The sequence below is a fragment of the Dermacentor silvarum genome, chromosome 11, assembly GCF_013339745.2.
Source record: "Dermacentor silvarum isolate Dsil-2018 chromosome 11, BIME_Dsil_1.4, whole genome shotgun sequence".
Taxonomy (NCBI): domain Eukaryota; kingdom Metazoa; phylum Arthropoda; class Arachnida; order Ixodida; family Ixodidae; genus Dermacentor; species Dermacentor silvarum.
The window spans coordinates 108,682,940-108,700,633 of NC_051164.1; the positions used below are offsets into that span (position 1 = coordinate 108,682,940).

Genomic DNA, 17,694 nt, shown 5'->3' on the forward strand with positions numbered 1-17,694 from the left:
TGGAAGAGCCATCCATATATACAGGGTGTCCCAGCTATCACGCAGCACGATTAAAAAAAAAGAGGAATGGCGTTACGCGAAGCAAACCTAGTGCGTATTGTTTCCAGTGCAGTGGAGTAGCCGCCAGTAATTTTTTAGTTGCTGAGATTTAATTAGCTAATTGTAATTAATTATCTAACTCGAGAAGTACTGCCCTAATTATCAAAGTGTCAATGAGAAAATTGTAGAGCGAAATGAAAAACTACCGATACAGCTTTCTGTTGCTCCGTACGTGCTACATAAAAGTATTTTTCCGAGCGTGAAAGAAGCCCGCGAATACAGGCAAAGTGCCTCGAGCGACCCGTCGCGCGGGCAATTCTGCGTGTATAGGCCTACGCACTCCGTTCATGACGTCATGCTACCTGGCCCGACTGCCATAGAATCTAACGGGGATGCTTCCTCGTAAGCAACAGTGATTTTGACGTCACTGATTTCGTCACGCCAGCCTTGGCAATGAACATTTCGGGCCAAGTAGCATGACGTCATAGATCGGAGTGCGTAGGCCTGTGCTATTAGGTCGTGTTGGTGAAGGCCGACGGTGAGTGCTGACTACGTTGGAAAATGACGCCTGTGGTCGTCATTCTGGCGCACAAGCAAGATAGCTTGATGGCAACCGTGAAATCGTGATCCATGGCAACCGTGATCTGCGTTGTAAGCGTGTCGGTGCTAACGTATGTCGTGATCGGATGGTCTCGCGCTATTATAACTGTTCCTGTTGTTGAGGCATTCTGCGGAAGCCGAGGTAAAAGCGTAGTGCCTGTGTTTGCGCGCTCCGAAGTGCTCTAAGATCTGACTTGCAAGATTTAGAAAGCGCGTGAGAACTATAGCATAGGAATCCGATAAGAAGTGCTCGGTACAACTCTAGCATAAACCCCACTGATGATCCTCATGTTTTGCCGGCGATGAGCCTGAAGACACGGACAATAGATTTTAGCGTATTCTTTAAAAGGGCAACCTGAAGGCTTCAGGAGAGGTCGCGGTCAACAATGACACCCAAAAACCAATGATTTCTCTTGTAGGAGATAGGCTGACCATTGATGCATGCTGGATAACCAATGATTGCTCTTCGCGTAAAAGCGAGTAGTGCACATTTTTCTGTCGAGGTGGTTAGGGCTTGTGTGCAAAGATAGCCAGATGCCTTCTGTAGCCTCGCAGGAACCTGAAGGCACGTCACTGCTGATGCCAATATGGAGATGTTGGCTTAGATTGCGACACTCACTATTTCCAGTAGGGAGTCGGCCAGCGCAAGAAACCCGAGGTTGAAAAGAACATAGGCCTAAAACGGCGCCTTGGAGGATTGCAAGGCACATGTAGTTGTCGGCAGTCGGACCATCTTCAGTATGTACAATTAAGGAAGTTCGTGTCAAGTAGCTTCGGATCCATCCAAATACTCGCCCTCTAGTGGAAACTCAACATTATTGTGAGAACTCGCTTGCACAGCTTCGCTGTCTTTTCAGTTTATTTCTTTCGTAAGTAGAATACAGCTTACATAAGTATACAGAAGGAGGTGGCGTGCCTCATATGTATGAGTTGCTCAGATTGGCAAACATCTGCGAAGTATTTTATTTTGGATTGGAAGCGTCAAAAGAGACAGTACATCTCAATGATAACGACAAACTTTCACTGATACCGCGTGACCGAATAGCAAAAGCTAAGTTAACAACTTTTCTGTGGTCGTCACGGCGTTAACAAATAGTAAGGACTGATGTGGATCGAAATGGGCGGCGTGTGTGTCTGTGTGTTGCTCGCTAGCTAAACAAGCGACACAAATGCCGCAAAGGTAGATCCAAACGTTAGCTTGCGTACGTAACCCGCACAGATGCCGCAGGGCATGCTAGACGCCCGTCGTTTGGGCGTCTGCCTCACGACGAGGGAGGAGACCCGTATACCCACGGTATCGAAGTTGCGAGTGAAAGTGGCCGCCGCGACGCAGCTCGTGAGGCGGGTCGCGAACAAGAGGAAAAGAATGAAGGAACACAACGCGACGAGGCTGATACAGGCGTACGCGCTGAGCCACATAGCGTACGTCGCCGCGTACGGCGACTGGAACAGGAGCCACACCGACAAGCTGAACGTGGCGATCCGCAGGGCGTTCAAGACCGCCCTGGGTGTACCCCAGTACACGGCCACCCACATGCTCCTCGAGCTGGGCGTGCACAACATGCTCGAGGAGATCGCCGAGGCGCAGAGAATCGCCAGCTGGAGGGGCTGTCGGGCACCAGAACGGGAAGACGAATCCTCGACCTGCTCGGGATTTGATATCACGAGGCGCGGGGACAGACGGAAACACTGCTACCAGAAATCAGGGACGCCATACAGACGGAAAACATGCCGAAGAACATGGACCCGGTGCATGACGTGTAAATACGTGAACGCAGGGCAGTAGCAATCCTCAAGGAGCACGGAAGACGAGAAGGCGTCCCCTTCGTCGATACAGCCAGGTACCCGCGGCCCGCCGGCGACGGTGATGGTGACAGGGGACGACCACCACCGCCACTACAAGGGAATGTGCCAGACGAACCAGACTTACCAACACCACCATCACTACTACTACTACGACAAAAACGGCCGCAGCAACAGCGGCAACATCAACGACAAGGCCGGACTACGGCGGCGGCGCCGCCTTCTCCATTCCGGTCGTAGGTACGAAGGGAAGGATCCGAGTCACGGCATCAGCGAGGCTGCCGTCGGCCGAAGCAGCGGAGGCGATGGTCATAGCCCTCGCGGTACTCCACGGATGTGCGGAGGATAGCGTAATCATCAGCGACTCCAACTCAGCTATCCGGAACTACACAAAAGGTTGTGTGTCCGCGGATATAGCGCGCATACTCATCGCCAGGGCCGGGGACTTCTGGTCCGGTACGATTACAAACAAGCCCATCAAGTGGTTCCTCGCGCACGTCGGGGAGCTTGGCAGTAACAACAACAACGGCCGAAGACACACCGACACCCCGCCCAACCACAACGAGCGCGCCCTCCTCGTCGCGAGGCAGCTTACCCGCCGCGACGCGGTCATCCAGAGGGCAGCCGCCGCCGTTGTTGTGCGGGACCCCAGCGGAGGAGTGGCGGAGGCGGTGGCGGCCACCGCGTCCGGTGCCGTCGCTGTCGCTACCAACACAACCGAAATCGCGGCGGACTGACCTGGGGACCACGGGAACGTCGCCGTGGTTGCTCAGTAGCTATGGTGTTGGGCTGCTGAGCACGAGGTCGCGGGATCAAATCCCGGCCACGGCGGCCGCATTTCGATGGGGGCGAAATGCGAAAATACCCGTGTACTTAGATTTAGGTGCACGTTAAAGAACCTAAGTGGTCCAGATTTCTGGATTCCCCCACTACGGCGTGCCTCATAATCAGATGGTGGTTTTGGCACGTAAAACCCCATAATTTAATTTTTTTTCTTCTTCGTCGCTTGACGTGGAAGACTCGTAACCGTGAGAGAAAATATTTCTTGCAAGTCTTCAGACGTGTACTCATCGCTGGTAGAGGCACCAGAACTTGAATCCATGCTCGCGATGGCGGCGTCGGCACGTTTCGAATGACCGCGGCCGGCCGGCTGGCTATCAGACGAGGGTGTCGTGACGTCACGCCTTCCAACTCCCGCGGGTCGGGCGTCGAGGCGCGCACTCACAAAAACGACAAAAATAAAGCCATCGGCTCAAAGATGAGCTAAGTGACTACTTCTTTTCGGTGTAATCACACACTGAGGATTTATTTTCAGCATTTTCGTAAAATTTTCAAATTTTGTGTCCGTATCCCTTTAAGGAAGGGCAAACTGACAGAACTCTTTTGGCCAGCGTCTTCCGTGCTTCTTCAATGGTTGCAGGTGCATCTAAACATGTAGAATTTCTAGAAAGTCTTTGTTGAGGTACCTGGATGACTCGACCAATATCCGTGCTGGTGGAATGATGGCTGAGGCTCTTTTTGGTCTTGACACAGAGACTTGATATCTAGTCCAAATACTTCTGCACCCGCTTCTTGGTTTGTGGTGTAAAAGCCTTGCAAATTCGGCTCCAGCCCCTTCCTGTTAGTGTAGATGGGGGCTCCCGTGATGAGGACCAAGGTGTGCTTGATGTAGATTATGTTGGGACAGAACAGTAACACATTACATACAGCACAGATTAGCCAAAATCATGTAGTGTTTTCTTTTATGCTTGAACCAATTATGCTGAACCGTAAATATGAAAAAAAAAACATTCATATCATCTGCCACAAACAAATGACATGTATCTGAAGACTAGCGAGCCAATACAGTAAATATCAAGCATATTCATTTCTGAACCTGGTGCTGTTTACCTTGTAGTAGCAGCCAAAGTCCACACAATGGCCTTGTTATAGCAGGAAGTAGCTTGTATTTAGTGTATGAGTGTGTTGCTTTACACTGGTGCCATCCTCTTTACTGCCTGTCTGGAACAGAAATTTTGACTGCATCAGAAAATGAAAAAGCACAATTTTGCAATATGAAATGCAAGGTGTGACATATATATTGTAATGGTTTTTGACTGCAGAACACATGCAAATATACAGTTTGTTCTGGGGTGCTTAAGCAACATGTTAATTAATGAATATTGCGACTGTCCATGAAATTGGTGCCTGCCTAACTACAATGCGTGTCAACAGCTTAAGCATTATTAGGATCACAAATGAGAGCATTTGTGCGCTCATTTATAAACTAGAAGTTATCACACTGCTGTTTCCACAAGCAAATGCAGCTATTAGAACTGCTGCATTCGTTTAACTGATGCATTCTTTTTCTGCACGAACGTCATGCACCGCTTCATTACTGCAAAATGAAATGCCCCAAGATAAATCAAACTGAACAGCAAGAACGCTTGGAACCAACAAGTACGAAATATGGGTGAATGATCACCCATATTTTTCCACGTCGGGCGCCTCACTGCAAAGCATGCGCCGGCCCAGCCGCTCGTCCCACGAAACCGTATTCTAGTACACTCTAGCCGGAACCATTTTGATGAAAAGGTTCGGTCCTGCGTAAGTGCTGCACCTCGTCAAAATTGGGAAAAGTGTGGCCCTTACACGACTCTATACAGCATCAAACCAAATACCTGCGTAGGAGAGGGGGATCGTGTATCGATGGCATAGCGAGGAGAGACGCGAAGCAGTAAGTAGCGGCGTCAACGTCAGATGGTGTAGTTCTTATTTCAAACATGTATTAGGCAAAATCAAACGACAGGTCTTGCACCAGCGTATCCAAATCGTGTTCGTCACTCCTCCAAATATATAGTTCTGATGACGTCACGCCAGCGCCGCTTGGTTACAGCGGAATGCTGCGCGTGTGCTCATTCCCGCAGCATGCGTGATTGCTTATGTTCGCACAACCTGTCACTGACTTTGACGGTCATCTCTGATGGTTTCTGCGCAATTTATTTTGTTTGCGACTACACTATGAGAAATGAACTGTCTCTTTATTGAAATCTAGAATCGGTAAGGAATGTGAAAGGGGGAAACTTGCAAACGCTTAATACTCGAGCCCTCAACCTTGACATGAGGAGTGCGAAACTATATTTGTAGGTCCACAAATTCCGATGAACGGGTTCGTGTTGTGCACCCAATATTCCCCTACACTTGGCCTTCAATGCAGCGTGGAAGGTAGAATAACGCGGCTATGAGGACGTCACGATAGTGTAACCAACCAACCAATTGCAGCCTGTACAGCCGGCATGGGATCGTTCACTGCACCTGAGCTGCTTGGCTAGGCAGTCCGTCTTCTGAGTGTTCCCAAGAACTTACCGTGCCCACTCTTCTGCGGTACACAATTTCTGCACACAACTTCGTTCAAAAAATACTACAAGACATTGGAAACAACATTGGAAACCATGGAGCGGTTGATCGTCACCCGCTCCGAGGCTATGGCATGGAGCTAGACTTGTTTCGAGGCAGCGTAGCCGTGTACGCAGAAGCGGTGCAAGGGTACTCGTCATAGTTCGCTTGATTACTCTGTGGTTGCTGTGTACACGTGATGTAAGCATGGCTGCAAAGCACACATTTTCAAAGACTCCAGATGCAACCGACAAAACACGCAAGGGAAATCCTTGAGCGCAAGCTGAACATTACGTTGTGGCTCTTGCAATATAACTCTTATCTGAAAGTCTGCTTGTTTCTTCTGTAAACACTTACGATTTCTTTAGAACGCACAGAAAGATAGAAAGTCTGTAGAAATTCTATACGCTCATTGTAGACTTATGACCTTATACTTTTTGTATGCTGTAATCTATAGACTGCCTATATGCTGAGTCATGCTCATGACTATGACTTCTACCAGCATCCTGTGGTGTTTCCTTTACTTAGTACCCACGTTCGAACTTACTTCAGTGGTTTTTGAGTGTTAATATTTTTCGCGGCCAAAACAGCCAAAACAACCAAGCCAAAAAGCCAAAACAACCAAGCTTCTTCCATTCGAAATAGTGATGAACCGGATACAGAAGCTCCTTCTATAACTAGCGATGAAGTTAGAAGGGCCTTGAAAAACATGACCAGGGGAAAAGCGCCTGGAGAAGATGGAATAACAGTAGATTTAATCAAAGATGGAGGAGATATCATGCTTGAAAAGCTTGCGGCCCTTTATACGAAATGCCTCACAACTTCAAGTGTACCAGAGAGCTGGAAGAACGCCAACATTATACTTATCCATAAGAAGGGAGACGTTAAAGAATTGAAGAATTACAGACCCATTAGCTTGCTTTCAGTATTGTATAAAATATTCACCAAGATAATTTCCAATAGAATCAGGACAACACTTGACTTCAGTCAACCAAGAGAACAGGCTGGCTTCAGGAAGGGATATTCTACGATGGACCATATCCATGCCATCAATCAGGTAATCGAGAAATCTGCGGAGTACAATCAACCTCTCTATATGGCTTTCATAGATTATGAAAAGGCATTCGATTCAGTAGAGATATCAGCAGTCATAGAGGCATTGCGTAATCAAGGAGTGGAGGAGGCATACGTGAATATCTTGGCAAATATCTACAAGGATTCCACAGCTACCTTGGTTCTCCACAAGAAAAGTAGAAAAATACCTATCAAGAAAGGGGTCAGGCAAGGAGACACAATCTCTCCAATGCTATTCACTGCATGCTTAGAAGAAGTATTCAAGCTCTTAGACTGGGAAGAATTAGGAGTGAGGATCGATGGCGAATATCTCAACAACCTTCGGTTTGCAGATGACATTGTCCTATTGAGCAACAATGAAGAGGAATTACAACAAATGATTGAGGACCTTCATCGAGAAAGTGCAAGAATTGGGTTGAAGATGAATATGCAGAAGACAAAGATAATGTTCAATAGCCTGGCAAGCGAACAAGAATTCAGGATCGCCAGTCAGCCTCTAGAATCTGTAAAGGAATATGTTTATCTAGGTCAATTACTCACAGGGGACCCTGATCATGAGAAAGAAATTTACAGAAGAATAAAATTAGGTTGGAGTGCATACGGCCGGCATTGCCAAATCCTGACTGGGAGCTTACCACTGTCGTTGAAAAGAAAAGTGTACAATCATTGCATTCTACCGGTGCTAACATACGGGGCAGAAACTTGGAGGTTAACAAAGAAGCTAGAGAACAAGTTAAGGACCGCACAAAGAGCAATGGAACGAAAAATCTTAGGAGTAACGTTAAGAGACAGGAAGAGAGCGGTGTGGATCAGAGAACAAACGGGGGTAGACGATATTCTAGTTGACATTAAGCGGAAGAAATGGAGCTGGGCAGGCCATGTAATGCGTAGGATGGATAACCGGTGGACCATTAGGGTTACAGAATGGATAACAAGAGAAGGGAAGCGCAGTCGAGGACGGCAGAAAGTCAGGTGGGATGATGAGGTTAGGAAATTCGCAGGCGCAAGTTGGAATACGCTAGCGCAAGACAGGGGTAATTGGAGATCGCAGGGAGAGGCCTTCGTCCTGCAGTGGACATAAATATAGGCTGATGATGATGATGATGATGATGATGATGATGATGATTTTTCGCGGAGTCATTGTCATGACCTACATGACACGCATGTCATGAAATTTATGTCATCACCTATCACTTATGTGCGTCAGACACTCCTGTCATACTATGCCAATTTTGGTACCTACCAAGTTAACGAAACGACCATGAGAGCACCATGACGTAGGCGGCTGTTTCATGACCTACATGACACGCATGTCATGCCATGATATTCGTGTCATGACATATCATTTCTGTTCGTCACATGCTCTTGCCATAGTGTGCCAATTTTGGTACATACCATGTTAACGAAACGACCATGAGAGCACAAAGCCGTAGGCGGCTAGATAGATAGATAGATAGATAGATAGATAGATAGATAGATAGATAGATAGATAGATAGATAGATAGATAGATAGATAGATAGATAGATAGATAGATAGATAGATAGATAGATAGATAGATAGATAGATAGATAGATAGATAGATAGATAGATAGATAGATAGATAGATAGATAGATACTGTCAAAGTAGCAAATGTTCACCAAGAAATGTTTCACACTTAAAACGCCCGTGCCCCGTGCATTGGGGGTACATTAAGATCCCCGGGTGGTCAAAATTAATCCGGAGTCCTGCACTACGGCGTGCCTTATAATGAAATTGTGGTTTTGCTACGTAAAACCACAAGCATTGATTCATTCAAGGTTATTCCAGTCCTTGGATGTCTGGATGAAGAATGAGGAATCATGGGAGACAGTACGGGCTTGAAGTGGGCGTACGGTCGTGTCGTGGTTGGTGCAGTTTTAGCGGCGGTAGGCTGGTACGATGATATCTGCTCGAGGTGGTATGTGAAAGAATTTGCGGAAGAGAGAACCACGGGTGACTTGGCGGCGTGATGCAAGGCTGGGGAGGTTGTCTTGTGATTTAAACTTCGATGAGTTAGAGGTGTATCAATAGCCAGAAAAAAAATCCGTTGCACTGCGCAACTGCGCAGCTTTGCATGGAGTGATGCATAGCAAGATAGTTATGTTGGTAAGTAGCCGAAAGTGATCATGCGTACTCGAGTTTAGGCATTGCTAGGGAGCAGTAAGAAGTTTGGCAGATTAGGACGCTAGTCGGTTATCAGGCGAGGGAAGCCAAGAACACGAGTAGCTGCATTTGCTATGTTTGCTATGTTGCGTATCTGCGCGGCTAGATCAGGGGACATATTAATATTAAGTACTTGTAGGCGCTTACCGAGGAGATCATAGAGCCAGACATTATGTATTGGTGAGTAGAATACGACGTCTTGAGATGAAAAGTAAGAAGGGAGTTTTTTTTTTTTGTTAGATGTTACCCACTTGCAGCACCAAGGTTCGTGGAGTCTGATGTCAGACTGATGAAAACATCCTTATTATTGATTATAGGGCGGTATAGTACACAGCCATTTGCAAATAGCTGATTCGCCAAAGAAATGTTAAGACATCTTTAATATAGATAAGAAAGAGTAGGCGACCGAAAGCCGTCGGCTGAGGAACACCGCAGATGACGGGCGTTGAATAATTGGCATCAGCCAACTGTTGGCGGTGGCTCAGAAAGTTGCCTGTAGGGGCACGTTATGGATGATGTGCACGCAAGGTTCAAACTTTCTGGTTCAATTACGGCGCACAATTCAGCCTCTGTTCTCGAAGAGCTATAACAGCCACCGCGACCAAATTTGGTGAAAATGAAATAGCTAGAGAAGGAAGTGAGGGCGTAATAATTAGCCGATGACTGACTGCGCATTCGAAAGAAAAGTAAACCCTTCTAATACACGCGTGTTCTAATCTGACCTCAACAGCAATTTTTCTTATGTGATACTTGGCTAATGAAGCAAAGTACCAATAAACCTAAATTGGTTAAAAAGATGGTCTGCTATCACTTTCCATTCCCGTTCTTGCATATTAATGGTTCCCCTCCTGACTCCAGTGACCTTGTAGAAGTGCTTAGGCATTCACATCGCTACTGATGTTTCTTTGTATGCGCATGTTGAACACATTATAGTATAGAAACACCAATCGCATACTTGCCTTTCTCCGCAGCAACATTTCCCGTGCTCTAGTATCCTTCAAACTGCTGCTATACAACACCTACAGTTCGATTCAAAGTGGGATGTGCCTTGACTGTCTGCGACCCCGAAATTCTGAGTTCCTAATCAAGTCACTTGAATCCCTTCAGAGAATCAGAACCATTCTGCGAGCTTCATTTTTTCAAATTATTCGCGTTAATCTCGTATATCACATTTTTTTAATGAGCCATTAGTCCTTCCTGACCTCTCTGAGTGACGACGTGTGTCAGTGCGTAATTCACGAAATTTATTTTGTGAATTAAAATATAAATCTGTACAGTTTTGCCGCCTCTCGTAGGTCCTCGCCTCAAATTCGGTGCGGCGATTTGCCGCACTAAGCGTTGGTAAGAATCCATTGGGCCAAATATACGAGCCGGCTGGAATCACCTGCCTACCGCCGTGAACCTGCATCGTTCAACTTGTAACTGCACACTTGTAACGAAATGTGCAGTTTTTGTCGTTACGGTGCAGGCGAAGTTGTCTGCGACAGCCAGGCAGACTTTTTGAGGGTGTTTCCTTGGTGTGCCATTTGTTCTAACGCCCTCGGAAATAAAGAGAACTGTCGTGCTTGCCATGAGCTTGTCAGTATTGTCAGGAGCACCAAGGGGCCCAAACAATACATTTGGTGAAGTGTAGAGTATATTTTTTTGTAAAAGACCAACTGCTGGTACAATTTCTACTTTTCTTTTACTCTTCCACTTCTAACTGACCGGCCGGCCTGTGGCCCTGAGAGTGATTGACTAATTGCCTTACTAACAAAATAAATAAATAAATTATCCAGTAGTGTAATCGCCGTGTCCAGAAATGCATCTTAAATTGAAGCAAATGCTTGACTTGATCTAGATGACCCCTTGCATGAACACATGAAGTGAACGCATTGAGGCTCTTGGGCCCGTTCACGTTAGGCGTCGTCTAGATGAAACCAAGCGTGGGCTTCAATTTAAAGCGCATATTTCAATACGCTCTCAATTTTGGTGAGTAATTTCACTCACCCTGAACTTTCAGGAATGTGTCATCCGCCCTTAGGCTCAATTTTCTCCGTTTACATAATCAGAGGGAAGTCTGACCATATTGATTACATTGTAATGAGTATAAACCAACTAGTCTACCAGCAAGTAGCGATATTGAAGCTCTTTAGGAGGATACCCTGATGGACAACCTGAGGCGGCAAATTTCAGAAGAATTCGATAACTGAGAAATACGAATTGCAACGTCATGCTCGCCACTTTGATTGCTCGCGTATATGCCTGAGTTGCAGCTGGGCGCTTAAGTGATCATTCTGTATTCAGCAAATGATGATGATGCTAATTTGCTGTACCACGTATGAACTTAGGAGAATCACTACTTCGTATTTGTGCTTCTTATACCATATGTCACATTCCGTACCTTTCTTTGGGATGCAGTGCACTACAGACAAGGACACCAGAGTGCGAGAACAAGATCGACACGGGTACGGCGAAGACACGCAGTTCATCGCAGCCGTGACAGATGGCGCCACTATTCCGGGGCAGTCGAATTGACATTTTTCGAGTGACGTCACCGCCGAGGACACCTGCTACAGATTGACTGTGGACGTAACCGGTAAGAAATGCCCGCCAACTTTGCATCAAACTTATATCATTGCAAATCTCTCATCTAAGGAAAATTTGAGCGCGGACTGTTTATTGGGATGAGCGCTCCTATTTTGCAACACCCAGTGTACGTTGAGCAGTGCCAATCGCAAAAGAAAGTACTTTCACGGACAGTTTTGTCGTTGCGACATTATAAATGTGCTATAAGCGGAGGCAGTATACAGGTCTTTTTACATCTATATTGATAGCTGGCTAGAAGAGTGCATTAACACGACAGGTATAAATAAATTCTTGTGTTTACAATGCTAGATAGATTAAAAGCGTGTTTTTTTTAAAGGGCGCTGTCTAAAGACAAGTTTAAATCTGTAACGATAGCACGGTAAGTAGAAAGCGCATAGACTGTTTTTGCGTATATAGTAGTCGCGATACAAGTGCGCATACAGTAATGCCGCAAATTCTCCAGTTGCGTTACGAAAAAAAAAAAAAGGTCGGTTAAAAAAAAAAAAAAGGCGTTATTGGTTTCGTGATCGGAATGAAACAGGCTCGGAATTTTCTGCGGACCGATGTGATCAGTGTAAATGAAATGAAATAAGACACAAGTATATATAGTAATACTCGCTGCTGTTGAAGCAAGGCCATGTTATAGCGGTGGTGTACAACGAGAATTACAAGATATACGATAGCTGGGCTGAAAGTCTAAGCAAGGAAAATGTCAGGCTGCTAGAAATGCAGGCACAGTTTGAGGACACAACGCGACGTGAAAAGCGTTTGTTCTGTGGCGCTGCTGATTGCCCTTCAGAATCTTGGAATGATAAGCTTCTCCATTCAGCCTCTGACGCTTCAGAGTTTTCCATTTGCTAAGGAATGAATCGAATAAGCGCAGATGAGGCGTGCACATACCAGACCTGCATATGCAGGCCAGTTGTCGTAAAATATGAAGGCCAGTGTTGCGCTGAAGAGTCCTGAATATAGCCGCACGACTTGCACACTTTTCGCCAGTGCGCCTCGGGGAAAATGGCGGATGAGGGACAGTGTTGCAAGGTAACTATGCATGCGGGGCTGATTTATGCGTGATGAAATCCATGTTGGCGGAATGCTGAACATATCTGTCTCTACCAAGCTCTAGACGACACACCTTTCTGGGCAATGAAAGAGATGGGAGCGACAACTTGTTTTTCATGAATGTTACGCTGGATGAATGCTTTTAGCTCGAAGTCAGAATTTGGTAATGCCTGCCGTACGCACTCCACCGCATTTTTATTCTGTAAATCTTGCTGTCAGCATCATGGCACTCCGTGAGTAATTGCCCTAGATAAACGTGCTCCTGCACAGACTCTAGACAGACTGGCGATCATGAATTCTTGTTGCCAGGCTATTTAATATTACCTTTGTGTTCTGCATATTAATCTTCAATCCTACTCTTGCACTTCCTCGGTTAAGGTTCTCAATCACTTGTTGCAATTCATCCCCAGTGTTGCTGAACAGAACAATGTCAGCTTCAAACTGAAGGTTGTTGACGTATTAGCCGCTGATCCTCACTCCTTAGCGTTGCCAGTCTAATAGCCTGAATACTTCTAAGGATACAGTGAATAGAATTGGGGAGATTGTGTCTCATTGCCTGACGCCTTTCTTGATAAGTAATCTTCTACTTTTCTTCTGGAGAAGCATGGTAGCTGTGGAAATTTAGTAGATACTTCCCCAAGATATTGACGTTCAAGGTATTCAAGACTACGCAATGACTCCGTGACTGCTGGTGCCTGTACTGAGTCGAACGCCCTTTCATAATCACTGACAGCCATAACGAGAGGTTGATTGTACTCCGCCAATTTTTCAGTTAGCTGGTTGATGACATGGGGGTGATTCATCGTAGAAAATCCTTTCCTGAAGCCAGTCTGCTCTCTTGGTTGATAGAAGTCAAGCGTGGTCCTTTATCCTTCGGAAAAGGTGCAGTATGAAATTCAACGTGGATGAAATCGTCCCCGCGGGCCGTACGCTGTGTGTGCAAGTGAAAGCAAAGTCTACGAGTGTGAGCTGGCAATCGTGGCTCAATGTAGTGAACGCGAGGGAGGAAGGCAGGCCGGAAGCACGTGGTCTTGAGCTTGGCCGCAAGATTGATTCATCTTTTCGCAGATGATTGCGTGCTATAGCCTTTAATTACGAATCCCTCTGATGAAGCATGTTTGCAATCGGATTGGAACGTAATTTCTTTATGGTGCAGCGACTGGCACTTGACACTTAACACTAAGTGCAAACTTCTGCGTATTTCTAGCCGTCCTCCTGCTAACAACCCTCGCTATTCTTCTTAATAACCTGTCTCATCGTACAAATATCTGGGTAGTCATTTAACACACAATCTGTCCTGGAAAATGCATGTGAACTACATACCTAACAAGCCTAATCGCACACGATGATTCTTACGGCGCTATTTCATAGCTTCTAACAGCACCGTTAAGCTTCATCTGCATAGGACGTTAATATATGCATGCTCCATTTGGGATCCTAATCAGATAACTTTAATTAACACTTTAGAGTCAGCCCTTGGTCTTCCCTTTCTTTCTCTGCGCCGTAAACTTTTTCGCTTATGTCTTCTTCATAAAATTGATTATACCAACCCTATTCCCAAAGATAAGTTACTCCTTTCTCCATCTTATATATCTTCACGCACTGACCACAACTTCAAGGTAGGAATACCGCAATGCCGAACTAGTTTTTGTATAAATTCATTTATTCGTCGAACTGGAAATGACTGGAACCATCTCCCTGCCTTCATCTCCCTGCCGAAGACCACAAATTTGAGGAAACTGCCGCCTATTTTGTATGCCCCTCCTCTTTGTAATGCCTCTGGCCCTGAGAGTACTGAAATAAATAAAATAAATTAAAAAGTGGGTGGAATAGAATGGATTTCGACTAAACTCACAGAAAAGAAAGTCAGAGCCCTTCCACCCTGTGAAGAGGGAAGTCCAGCGAAGCTGCGCTCTGGTGGGATTTGCTACGTTGGGGTTTAGCTATATTGGGGATTTGCTATGTTGAATTTGGCTACAAAATGGCAAACCGACCCCTTCGCTACGTACTCAGGAAAGAGGCTTCGGTGCCGGCTCCGAGTAGCCCAATCGATGGCTATGCAATGCCCGGCTCTGAAAGAACTGGCTCAGCTTTCGCGGGCGACGGCGTTCCTAGCACGTTCCTCACCGTTCCTTTCTACGACGTTCCCAGACAAGAGTCCTTGACCAAAGCTCCGTACAGACAACCGACGCTAACGCGAACTCCTCTCACACCTCAACCCTCCGTTGACCTACTTTTTGCGTGATGGTTGGCGCACCCCACGCTCTCCCCCTCCAACGCGAGTATTGGACGGCGCGACTTACGTCAACGCCACCTCCCCGTTCTCCTTTTCATCTGCACCCTCTAACAACATAAAATTCTCGAGCCAATGAGAGTTTTTTTCTGCACGCGGACACGGCCATCGGAGACTAAGCCCTTAACAGCTTCGTTAAAAAAACGAAAAAAAAAAACGAAAAAAAAAAAAAAACGTGGGCAGCTTGCACTACTGGTGCAAGCAAGGCTGGAGCAAACAGCGGAGACCTGTGGTTCAACTCGACCAAGAGGGCTTGACTCTCATCACCAATCCTAGTACACCCAGACGCGCGGGCACTAGCACCAGTAAATACTCAAAACCCGATCTAACGTTCACTACAAACGCATCCGCAGCCACCTGGCAGAACACATTAGAGGACCTAGGCAGCGACCACTACATCATCGCGATACACGTTCACGTAAACCCACGTAAACCCACGGGAAAACAGCTCAAGCTAGTGGATTGGACTGAGTTCCGCAAATCACACGAGAACCAGGTCCAACCCATCGACGACATAGAACACTGGACTCACACCCTTAAACAGGATGTTAACAACGCCACACACATTGTACCTCCTCAGACATACCTCGAAGAGATCGATAGCCGGCTCCTCCACATGTGGGAGGCAGAGTAATCGCTCAAAAAGAGACAGAAACACCACAGAAACCCCAGGAAACGCATAGCGCTCCTCAATAAGGAGATACAGACGTATGCGACACAACTATGCCGACAACATTGGGACGAAACCTGCAATGCAATGGACGGGCAAATAAGTTCAGGTAAAACGTGGCATTTTCCTCAGATTTCTGCTCGATCTAGAAGACAACAAATCCGCCCACCGACAAACCATCAACACCTCATACACGCGTACAAGGGCACAGAGGAGGAATTCCTTAGGGAGGTAGAGCTCAAATACATCTCTCAGGCTCCTCCTCAGCAGCACCCAGACTACGCAGGCCAGGCCAACACCACCCTAGACGAGGAATTCACCGAGGCGGATATCAGCACCACCCTGCACAAACTTAACTCCAAGTCTGCCCCAGGTGCCGACACCATTACCTACAAGACACTACGTAATCTTGACGACGAGTCAATCCCGCAACTCACAGAATACATTAACCAATGCTGGATCACCGGCAGCTTGCCCCCGCAGTGGAAAAAGGCCCAGGTGATCCTCATTGCTAAACCAGACAAACCACAAAATACTAACAATCTTAGGCCCATCTTAACGTCGTGCATGGGCAAATTGATGGAACACACGTTCCTGGATAGACTAACAAATTACCTAGAAGACAATGACCTATTTCCACACACCATGATCGGCTTCCGCAGGCATCTCTCGACTCAGGATGCCATGCTGCAGCTGAAAAACCACATCATAGACAGCACAGGCCGCTACACTAAAGCCATTCTCGGCCCAGATCTTAAGAAGGCCCTTCGATAATGTCACACACAGCACCATCCTATATCAGATCAACACCCTAAACTTAGGGCTTAGCACGTGAAATTATATCATAGCCTTTCTCACGGACAGGACAGCCACCATCACCGCAGGAGCGTTCACATCGTCCGAGATAACCATGGGAAGCGCGGGCACCCCGCAGGGTTCCGGGATCTCTCCCATGCTGTTAAACCTCGCCCTCCTAGGCATTCCGTCACAACTACAGACAATCCCCGGACTCCATCACACTGTTTATGCCGACGATATCACCCTCTGGGTATGCGAGGGCAGTGATGGATCCATAGAACAAATACTACAGGAGGCGATTGACACAGTAGAACGGTATCTGCAAGGGACGGGACTATCCTGTTCGGCGGAGAAATGCGAGCTACTGCTATGTCGCCCAAACCCAAACAACATCACCAAGCACAGACACACGCCGATATAACACTCACGCAAGCGACGGTCGCATCATATCAACCGTGGATAAAATTAAAGGGTTAGGACTGATCATCGAGAGTAAGGGCACGAATGGCGAGACAGTGCGCAACATTGATGCAAAAGTATCGAACACGATGCGCCTTATTAAACGCATCACAAATAAACACAAAGGCATGAAAGAGGCTAGCATCCTCCGCCTCATCCAATCATTCGTATTCAGCCAGATCACGTATGCGGCAGCCTATCACCGATGGTTCGTCGCAGAAAAGGCGAAACTCAACAGACTCATTAGGCGAATACACAAACAAGCACTAGGATTGCCGCAACACGCCAGCACAGACCTCCTCCTTAAACTGGGATTACATAATACCCTCGAGGAGCTTATCGAGGCGCAACAAATATCCAAATGGCCGCCAGATACTCGAGAATCTAGTCATCTCTTACCACATCCAACACGGCGACAAACATGACATACCACGCGATATCCGAACTAAACTCACAGTTCCACCGATACCCAAGAACATGCACTCCGAACACAACGAGGGCAGACGCGTCCGTAGAGCCAAAGCCATGACTAAGATTTTTGGTCACAACGACGAAGCGGCCTTTGTCGATGCAGCACGCTATCGGGACCGTCACCGCTTCGTAGCTGCGGTCGTAGACGACACACACCAATCGCCACAAGACACGTAGAAACGGCGGAGGAAGTGGCTATCGCGCTCGCCATATATAGCTCACACCAATGCCTCATATATCATCAGCGACTCGCAAACGGCCGTGCGAAACTACGCAAACGGCAGAACCTCCCCCGAGGC

The 17,694-nt window shown here is 46.8% G+C and overlaps 1 protein-coding gene and 1 long non-coding RNA gene across 2 annotated transcripts in view; both read left to right on the forward strand.

Annotated features, from left to right (window-relative positions):
- The window catches only part of LOC119433466 (uncharacterized), a 162,292-nt gene that overhangs the window by 9,898 nt on the left and 134,700 nt on the right, over positions 1–17,694 (forward strand). The window lies entirely within an intron of this gene.
- The window catches only part of LOC125941598 (uncharacterized), a 109,957-nt gene that overhangs the window by 4,702 nt on the left and 87,561 nt on the right, over positions 1–17,694 (forward strand). Inside the window, exon 2 of the long non-coding RNA XR_007464469.1 lies at positions 11,475–11,652. This is a non-coding gene — a long non-coding RNA (uncharacterized LOC125941598). The remainder of the gene's footprint in view (positions 1–11,474; positions 11,653–17,694) is intronic.